The sequence below is a fragment of the Nothobranchius furzeri genome, unplaced genomic scaffold, assembly GCF_043380555.1.
Source record: "Nothobranchius furzeri strain GRZ-AD unplaced genomic scaffold, NfurGRZ-RIMD1 Scf065, whole genome shotgun sequence".
Taxonomy (NCBI): Eukaryota; Metazoa; Chordata; class Actinopteri; order Cyprinodontiformes; family Nothobranchiidae; genus Nothobranchius; species Nothobranchius furzeri.
The window spans coordinates 72,501-82,500 of record NW_027223082.1 but is presented as its reverse complement, the minus strand read 5'-3'; positions in this window follow the sequence as shown (position 1 = coordinate 82,500).

The window sequence follows — 10,000 nt, the reverse complement described above, 5'->3', positions numbered from 1 at the left end:
CTGGAGGTCTAAAGGATGACCAGTAGTTGTGGTTCTCGCCCCGGGACTTGGGTCAGAGTATAGCCCAAGTGGAGCACTTGTGTCGGCCTAGGGAGGCTGTGCCGGGCCCCCTGGAGATCTAAAGGATGACCATGAGGTCAAAAGGATGACCAGTAGTTGTGGTTCTCGCCCCGGGACTTGGGTCAGAGTATAGCCCAAGTGGAGCACTTGTGTCGGCCTAGGGAGGCTGTGCCGGGCCCCCTGGAGGTCTAAAGGATGACCAGTAGTTGTGGTTCTCGCACCGGGACTTGGGTCAGAGTACAGCCCAAGTGGAGCACTTGTGTCGGTCTAGGGAGGCTGTGCCGGGCCCCCTGGAGGTCTAAAGGATGACCATGAGGTCAAAAGGATGACCAGTAGTTGTGGTTCTCGCCCCGGGACTTGGGTCAGAGTATAGCCCAAGTGGAGCACTTGTGTCGGACTAGGGAGGCTGTGCCGTGCCCCCTGGAGGTCTAAAGGATGACCAGTAGTTGTGGTTCTCGCCCCGGGACTTGGGTCAGAGTATAGCCCAAGTGGAGCACTTGTGTCGGCCTAGGGAGGCTGTGCCGGGCCCCCTGGAGGTCTAAAGGATGACCATGAGGTCAAAAGGATGACCAGTAGTTGTGGTTCTCGCCCCGGGACTTGGGTCAGAGTATAGCCCAAGTGGAGCACTTGTGTCGGACTAGGGAGGCTGTGCCGTGCCCCCTGGAGGTCTAAAGGATGACCAGTAGTTGTGGTTCTCGCCCCGGGACTTGGGTCAGAGTATAGCCCAAGTGGAGCACTTGTGTCGGACTAGGGAGGCTGTGCCGTGCCCCCTGGAGGTCTAAAGGATGACCAGTAGTTGTGGTTCTCGCCCCGGGACTTGGGTCATAGTATAGCCCAAGTGGAGCACTTGGGTCGGACTAGGGAGGCTGTGTCGTGCCCCCTGGAGGTCTAAAGGATGACCAGTAGTTGTGGTTCTCGCCCCGGGACTTGGGTCAGAGAATAGCCCAAGTGGGACACTTGTGTCGGACTAGGGAGGCTCTGCCGTGCCCCCTGGAGGTCTAAAGGATGACCAGTAGTTGTGGTTCTCGCCCCGGGACTTGGGTCAGAGTATAGCCCAAGTGGAGCACTTGTGTCGGACTAGGGAGGCTGTGCCGTGCCCCCTGGAGGTCTAAAGGATGACCATTAGTTGTGGTTCTCGCCCCGGGACTTGGGTCAGAGTACAGCCCAAGTGGAGCACTTGCGTCGGACTAGGGAGGCTGTGCCGGGCCCCCTGGAGGTCTAAAGGATGACCAGTAGTTGTGGTTCTCGCCCCGGGCCGTGGGTCTGAGTATGGCCCAAGTGGGACACTTGTGTCGGACTAGGGAGGCTCTGCCGTGCCCCCTTGAGGTCTAAAGGATGACCAGTAGTTGTGGTTCTCGCCCCGGGACTTGGGTCATAGTATAGCCCAAGTGGGACACTTGTGTCGGACTAGGGAGGCTCTGCCGTGCCCCCTTGAGGTCTAAAGGATGACCATGAGGTCAAAAGGATGACCAGTAGTTGTGGTTCTCGCCCCGGGACTTGGGTCAGAGTATGGCCCAAGTGGTGCACTTGTGTCGGTCTAGGGAGGCTGTGCCGGTCCCCCTGGAGGTCTAAAGGATGACCAGTAGTTGTGGTTCTCGCCCCGGGACTTGGGTCAGAGTATAGCCCAAGTGGAGCACTTGTGTCGGACTAGGGAGGCTGTGCCGGGCCCCCTGGAGGTCTAAAGGATGACCAGTAGTTGTGGTTCTCACCCCGGGTCGTGGGTCCGAGTCTGGCCCGAGTAGAGCACTTTGGTCGGCTACCGGGGGGTGTGCCGTGCCCCCTGGAGGTCTAAAGGATGACCAGTAGTTGTGGTTCTCGCCCCGGGACTTGGGTCAGAGTATAGCCCAAGTGGAGCACTTGTGTCGGCCTAGGGAGGCTGTGCCGGGCCCCCTGGAGATCTAAAGGATGACCATGAGGTCAAAAGGATGACCAGTAGTTGTGGTTCTCGCCCCGGGACTTGGGTCAGAGTATAGCCCAAGTGGAGCACTTGTGTCGGCCTAGGGAGGCTGTGCCGGGCCCCCTGGAGGTCTAAAGGATGACCAGTAGTTGTGGTTCTCGCACCGGGACTTGGGTCAGAGTACAGCCCAAGTGGAGCACTTGTGTCGGTCTAGGGAGGCTGTGCCGGGCCCCCTGGAGGTCTAAAGGATGACCAGTAGTTGTGGTTCTCGCCCCGGGCCGTGGGTCTGAGTATGGCCCAAGTGGGGCACTTGCGTCGGACTGGGGAGGCTCTGCCGCGCCCCCTGGAGGTCAAAAGGATGACCAGTAGTTGTGGTTCTCACCCCGGGTCGTGGGTCCGAGTCTGGCCCGAGTAGAGCACTTTGGTCGGCTACCGGGGGGTGTGCCGTGCCCCCTGGAGCCATGGGAGTGAGCTCCAGCAGACTGGTATTTTTCGGAGAACCAGGCCCACACTCCTCAGACTTTGTGCCCAGGGACAGGCCACCAAAATCGGCCGCGGCTCGTGCACTTTGCCCCTGCGTTTCTCCCAGAACCAGAGCCGGAAAAATCCCAAAATTGATGCCCAGAGATAGTCGACTCTGCCTGGAATAGATTGCCACCCAAACCCGCCAACTCACGCTGGTTTTCCGATGGCCTCACCTACTAACCCGAGCATGGTCATCGCTCGCACCTTCCAAAACCTCCAGGGGCGCAGGCACTTTTCATTTACTGGCCATAAGGCCGACCGCCTTAAGCGTTAAGCGATAAGCGAAAGGCTTAGTTTGGACTTAGTTTTTGGAGCGACGAGGTCGCCGTTTTGTCAATTCTGAACCGATTTTCACGCGGTTTTCGACTGCCTGCGCCTGGGGAGCCGCCCAGAAGCCCCAGGCAGTGTTCTGGGTGGACTTCCGGACCGGTCCGGACCCGGTACCGGCCGGGGGAACCGCACCACGCCTCTCGGGCGTTTCTACACCGATTTTCGCGGGGTTTTCGACTGCATAGACGGGGCCACCTGCTGCAGGGCCCGAGGGAGGGCCTTACTGAGCTGGGTCCGACGCAGGGCCCGGTTCCTGGAGCCCGCTGGGGGGGGGGGGGGGTTCTCTAAGGCTCACGGCGGGCTGCTGAGGGGCCGGATCGGATGCAGACAGGCGCTCCTCTGCCCAGGTCTTTGCTCCCCTGCCCCACTAGGAATGGAAGACACACTGCCAACAGCTTCTGGAGGGTGATGGGCCCTGCTGCAGACCAGGTCCGACCCAGGTTTCAGCTATCCCACCCCGCAGGGACTTAAAGACACACTGCCATCAGCTTCTGGAGGCTGCTGAGCTCTACTATAGAGCAGGTCCGACCCAGGTTTCAGCTCCTGCAGCCCACTAGGACTTAAACACACACTGCCATCAGCGTCTGGATGGTGATGGGCCCTGCTGCAGACCAGGTCCGACCCAGGTTTCAGCTATCCCACCCCGCAGGGACTTAAAGACACACTGCCATCAGCTTCTGGAGGCTGCTGAGCTCTACTATAGAGCAGGTCCGACCCAGGTTTCAGCTCCTGCAGCCCACTAGGACTTAAACACACACTGCCATCAGCGTCTGGATGGTGATGGGCCCTGCTGCAGACCAGGTCCGACCCAGGTATCAGCTCCTGCACCCCGCAGGGAATTGAAGACACACTGCCATCAGCTTCTGGAGGCTGCTGAGCTCTGCTATAGACCAGGTCCGACCCAGGTTTCAGCTCCTGCACCCCGCAGGGAACTAAACACACACTGCCATCTGCAACTGGAGGCTGCTGAGCCCTGCTGCAGACCAGGTCCGACCCAGGTTATGGCTCTCCCACCCCCCTGGGACTTAAACACACACAGCCATCAGCTTCTGGATGGTGATGGGCCCTGCTGCAGACCAGGTCCGACCCAGGTTTCAGCTCCTCAACCCCGCAGGGACTTAAACCCACACCGCCATCAGCTTCTGGAGGGTGATGGGCCCTGCTGCGGGCCAGGTCCGACCCAGGTTTCAGCTCTCCCACCCCGCAGGGACTTAAACACACACAGCCATCAGCTTCTGGGGGCTGCTGAGCCCTGCTGCAGACCAGGTCCGACCCAGGTTTCAGCTCTCCCACCCCGCAGGGTCTTTAACACACACACTGCCATCAGCTGCTGGAGGCTGCTGAGCTCCGCTATAGACCAGGTCCGACCCAGGTTTCTGCTCCTGCACCCCGCAGGGAATGAAAGACACACTGCCATCAGCTTCTGGAGGCTGCTGAGCCCTGCTGCAGACCAGGTCCGACCCAGGTATCGGCTCTCCAACCAGGCAGAGACTTAAACACACACACACACACACACACTGCCATCAGCTTCTGGGGGCTGCTGAGCTCTGCTGTAGACCGGGTCCGACCCAGGTTTCTGCTCCTCCACCCCGCAGGGACTTAAACACACACTGCCACCAGCTTCTGGAGGGTGATGGGCCCTGCTTTAGACCAGGTCTGACCCGGGATATAGCTCTCCCACCCCGCAGGGACTTAAACACTCACTGCCATCAGCTGCTGGAGGATGCCGAGCTCTGCTGCAGACCAGGTCCCACCCAGGTTTCTGCTCCTGCACCCCGCAGGGACTTAAACACACACTGCCACCAGCTTCTGGAGGGTGATGGGCCCTGCTGTGGACCAGGTCCGACCCGGATATCAGCTCTCCCACCAGGCAGGGACTTAAACACACACTGCAATCAGCTGCTGGAGGCTGCTGAGCTCTACTATAGACCAGGTCCGACCCAGGTTTCAGCTCTCCCACCAGGCAGTGACTTAAAGACACACTGCCATCAGCTGCTGGAGGCTGCTGAGCTCTTCTATAGACCAGGTCCGACCCAGGTTTCAGCTCTCACACCAGGCAGGGACTTAAACACACACTGCCATCAGCTGCTGGAGGCTGCCTGAGCTCTGCTATAGACCAGGTCCGACCCAGGTTTCAGCTCTCCCACCAGGCAGGGACTTAAAGACACACTGCCATCAGCTGCTGGAGGCTGCCGAGCCCTGCTGCAGACCATGTCCGACCCAGGTTTCAGCTCTCCCAGCCAGGCAGGGACTTAGAGGCACGCTGCCATCAGCTTCTGGAGGCTGCTGAGCTCTGCCATAGACCAGGTCCGACCGAGGTTTCAGCTCTCCCACCCCGCAGGGACTTAAACACACCACTGCCATCAGCTGCTGGAGGCTGCTGAGCTCTGCTATAGACCAGGTCCGACCCGGGATATAGCTCTCCCACCCCGCAGGGACTTAAACACACACTGCCATCAGCTGCTGGAGGCTGCTGAGCTCTTCTATAGACCAGGTCCGACCCAGGTTTCAGCTCTCCCACCCCGCAGGGACTTGAACACACACTGCCATCAGCTTCTGGAGGCTGCTGAGCTCTGCTATAGACCAGGTCCGACCCAGGTTTCTGCTCCTCCACCCCGCAGGGAATTAAAGACACACTGCCATCAGCTTCTGGATGGTGATGGGCCCTGCTGCAGACCAAGCCGACCCGGGTTACAGCTCTCCCACCAGGCAGGGAATTAAACACACACTGCATCAGCTGCTGGAGGCTGCTGAGCTCCGCTATAGACCAGGTCCGACCCGGGTTCCTGCTACTGCACCCCGCAGGGACCAAAAACACACACACTGCCATCAGCTTCTGGAGGCTGCTGAGCTCTTCTATAGACCAGGTCCGACCCAGGTTTCAGCTCTCCCACCAGGCAGGGACTTAAACACACACTGCCATCACCTTCTGCTGGCTGCTGAGCTCTGCTGCAGACCAGGTCCGACCCAGGTTTCAGCTCCTGCACCCCGCAGGGAACTAAACACACACTGCCGTCACCTTCTGCTGGCTGCTGAGCCCTGCTGCAGACCAGGTCCGACCCAGGTTTCAGCCTCCTGCACCCCGCAGTGGATTAAAGACACACTGCCATCAGGTTCTGGAGGCTGCTGAGCTCTGCTGCAGACCAGGTCCGACCAGGTTATGGCTCTCCCACCCCGCAGGGACTTAAACACACACCGCCGTCAGCTTCTGGATGGTGATGGGCCCTGCTGCAGACCAGGTCCGACCACGTTTCAGCTCTCCCACCCCGCAGGGGATGAAACACACACTGCCATCAGCTTCTGGAGGCTGCTGAGCCTCTGCTAAAGACCAGGTCCGACCCAGCTTTCAGCTCCTCCCACCAGGCAGGGAGTTAAAGACACTGTCATCGGCTTCTGGAGGGTGCTGAGCCCTGCTGCACACCAAGTCTGACCCAGGTTTCAGCTCATCCACCCCGCAGGGACCTAAACACACACTGCCATCAGCTTCTGAGTGGTAATGGGCCCTGCTGCAGACAGGTCCGACCCAGGTTTCAGCTCCTCCACCCGCCATCACCAGCTGGAGGCTGGCTGCTGCTCCCTGCACCCTGCCTCAGCTGCTGGAGGCTTCTGTTCCTCCACCCCGCCATCAGCAGCTGGAGGCTGGCTGCCTGGAGGCTGGCTGCTGCTCCTCCACCCCGCCATCACCAGCTGGAGGCTGGTTGCAGCTCTGCACCCCGCCATCAGCTGCTGGAGGCTGCCTGCAGCCCCTGCACCCCGCCATCAGCTGCTGGAGGCTGGCTGCAGCTCCTGCACACCGCCATCAGCTGCTGGAGGCTGCCTGCAGCTCCTGCACCCCGCCATCAGCTGCTGGAGGCTGGCTGCTGCTCCTGCACCCCGCAGCAGCTGCTGGAGGCTGGCTGCTGCTCCTCCACCCAACCATCAGCTGCTGGACGCTGGCTGCTGCTCCTGCACCCCGCCATCAGCTGCTGGAGGCTGGCTGCTGCTCCTCCACCACCCAACCATCAGCTGCTGGACGCTGGCTGCAGCTCCTCCACCCCGCCATCAGCTGCTGGTGGCTGGCTGCAGCTCCTTCACCCCGCCATCAGCTGCTGGTGGCTGCTGCAGCTCCTTCACCCCGCCATCACCAGCTGGAGCTGGCTGCTGCTCCTGCACCCCGCCATCAGCTGCTGGAGGCTGCCTGCAGCTCCTGCGCCCCGCCATCAGCTGGCTGGAGGCTGGCTGCTGCTCCTGCACCCTGCCATCAGCTGTTCGAGGCTGGCTGCAGCTCCTCCACCCCACCATCACCAGCTGGAGGCTGGTTGCAGCTCCTGCACCCCGTCATCAGCAGCTGGAGGCTGCCTGCTGCTCCTGCACCCCGCCATCAGCTGCTGGAGGCTGCCTGCAGCTCCTGCACCCCGCCATCATTTGCTGGAGGCTGGCTGCAGCTCCTGCAACCCGCCATCAGCTGCTGGAGGCTGGCTGCTGCTCCTCCACCCCACCATGACCTGCTGGAGGCTGGCTGCAGCTCCTTCACACCGCCATCAGCTGATGGATGCTGGCTGAACGCTGGAGGCTGGCTGCTGCTCCCACACACCGCCATCAGCTCCTGGAGGCTGGCTGGCTGCTGGAGGCTGTCTGCTGCTGCTCCTCCACCCCGCATCACCAGCTGGAGGCTGGCTGCTGGAGGCTGGCTGCAGCTCCTGCACCCCACCATCAGCTGCTGGAGGCTGGCTTCTGCTCCTCCACCCCGCCATCAGCTGCTGGGGCTGGCTGCTGGAGGCTGGCTGCAGCTCCTCCACCCCGCCATCACCAGCTGGAGGCTGGTTGCAGCTCCTGCACCCCGCCATCAGCTGCTGGAGGCTGCCTGCTGCTCCTGCACCCCGCCATCAGCTGCTGGAGGCTGCCTGCACCTCCTGCACCCCGCCATCAGCTGCTGGAGGCTGGCTTCTGCTCCTCCACCCCGCCATCAGCTGATGGAGGCTGCCTGCTTCTCCACCCCGCCATCACTAGCTGGAGGCTGGCTGCTGGAGGCTGGCTGCAGCTCCTCCACCCCGCCATCAGCTGCTGGAGGCTGCCTGCAGCTCCTGCCACCCCGCCATCACCAGCTGGAGGCTGGCTTCTGCTCCTCCCACCCCGCCATCAGCTGATGGAGGCTGCCTGCTTCTCCACCCCGCCATCACTAGCTGGAGGCTGGCTGCTGGAGGCTGGCTGCAGCTCCTCCACCCCGCCATCAGCTGCTGGAGGCTGGCTGCTGCTCCTGCACCCCGCCATCAGCTGCTGGAGGCTGGCTGCTGCTCCTCCACCCAACCATCAGCTGCTGGACGCTGGCTGCAGCTCCTCCACCCCACCATCAGCTGCTGGACGCTGGCTGCAGCTCCTCCACCCCGCCATCAGCTGCTGGAGGCTGCTGCAGCTCCTGCACCCCGCCATCAGCTGCTGGAGGCTGCTGCAGCTCCTGCACCCCGCCATCAGCTGCTGGTGGCTGGCTGCAGCTCCTTCACCCGCCATCACCAGCTGGAGGCTGGCTGCTGCTCCTGCACCCCCGCCATCAGCTGCTGGAGGCTGCCTGCAGCTCCTGCGCCCCGCCATCAGCTGCTGGAGGCTGGCTGCTGCTCCTGCACCCTGCCATCAGCTGTTCGAGGCTGGCCTGCAGCTCCTCCACCCCACCATCACCAGCTGGAGGCTGGTTGCAGCTCCTGCACCCCGTCATCAGCAGCTGGAGGCTGCCTGCTGCTCCTGCACCCCGCCATCAGCTGCTGGAGGCTGCCTGCAGCTCCTGCACCCCGCCATCATTTGCTGGAGGCTGGCTGCAGCTCCTGCAACCCGCCATCAGCTGCTGGAGGCTGGCTGCTGCTCCTCCACCCCACCATGACCTGCTGGAGGCTGGCTGCAGCTCCTTCACACCGCCATCAGCTGATGGATGCTGGCTGAACGCTGGAGGCTGGCTGCTGCTCCCACACACCGCCATCAGCTCCTGGAGGCTGGCTGGCTGCTGGAGGCTGTCTGCTGCTGCTCCTCCACCCCGCCATCACCAGCTGGAGGCTGGCTGCTGGAGGCTGGCTGCAGCTCCTGCACCCCACCATCAGCTGCTGGAGGCTGGCTTCTGCTCCTCCACCCCGCCATCAGCTGCTGGGGGCTGGCTGCTGGAGGCTGGCTGCAGCTCCTCCACCCCGCCATCACCAGCTGGAGGCTGGTTGCAGCTCCTGCACCCCGCCATCAGCTGCTGGAGGCTGCCTGCTGCTCCTGCACCCCGCCAGCAGCTGCTGGAGGCTGCCTGCACCTCCTGCACCCCGCCATCAGCTGCTGGAGGCTGGCTTCTGCTCCTCCCACCCCGCCATCAGCTGATGGAGGCTGCCTGCTTCTCCACCCCGCCATCACTAGCTGGAGGCTGGCTGCTGGAGGCTGGCTGCAGCTCCTCCACCCCGCCATCAGCTGCTGGAGGCTGCCTGCAGCTCCTGCACCCCGCCATCACCAGCTGGAGGCTGGCTTCTGCTCCTCCACCCCGCCATCAGCTGATGGAGGCTGCCTGCTTCTCCACCCCGCCATCACTAGCTGGAGGCTGGCTGCTGGAGGCTGGCTGCAGCTCCTCCACCCCGCCATCAGCTGCTGGAGGCTGGCTGCTGCTCCTGCACCCCGCCATCAGCTGCTGGAGGCTGGCTGCTGCTCCTCACCCAACCATCAGCTGCTGGACGCTGGCTGCAGCTCCTCCACCCCACCATCAGCTGCTGGACCCTGGCTGGCAGCTCCTCCACCCCGCCATCAGCTGCTGGAGGCTGCCTGCAGCTCCTGCACCCCGCCATCAGCTGCTGGAGGCTGCCTGCAGCTCCTGCACCCCGCCATCACCAGCTGGAGGCTGGCTTCTGCTCCTCCACCCCGCCATCAGCTGATGGAGGCTGCCTGCTTCTCCACCCCGCCATCACTAGCTGGAGGCTGGCTGCTGGAGGCTGGCTGCTGCTCCTCCACCCAACCATCAGCTGCTGGACGCTGGCTGCAGCTCCTCCACCCCACCATCAGCTGCTGGACGCTGGCTGCAGCTCCTGCACCCCGCCATCAGCTGCTGGAGGCTGGCTTCTGCTCCTCCACCCCGCCATCAGCTGCTGGAGGCTGCCTGCTGCTCCTGCACCCCGCCATCAGCTGCTGGAGGCTGGCTGCTGCTCCTGCACCCCGCCATCAGCTGCTGGAGGCTGGCTGCTGGAGGCTGGCTGCAGC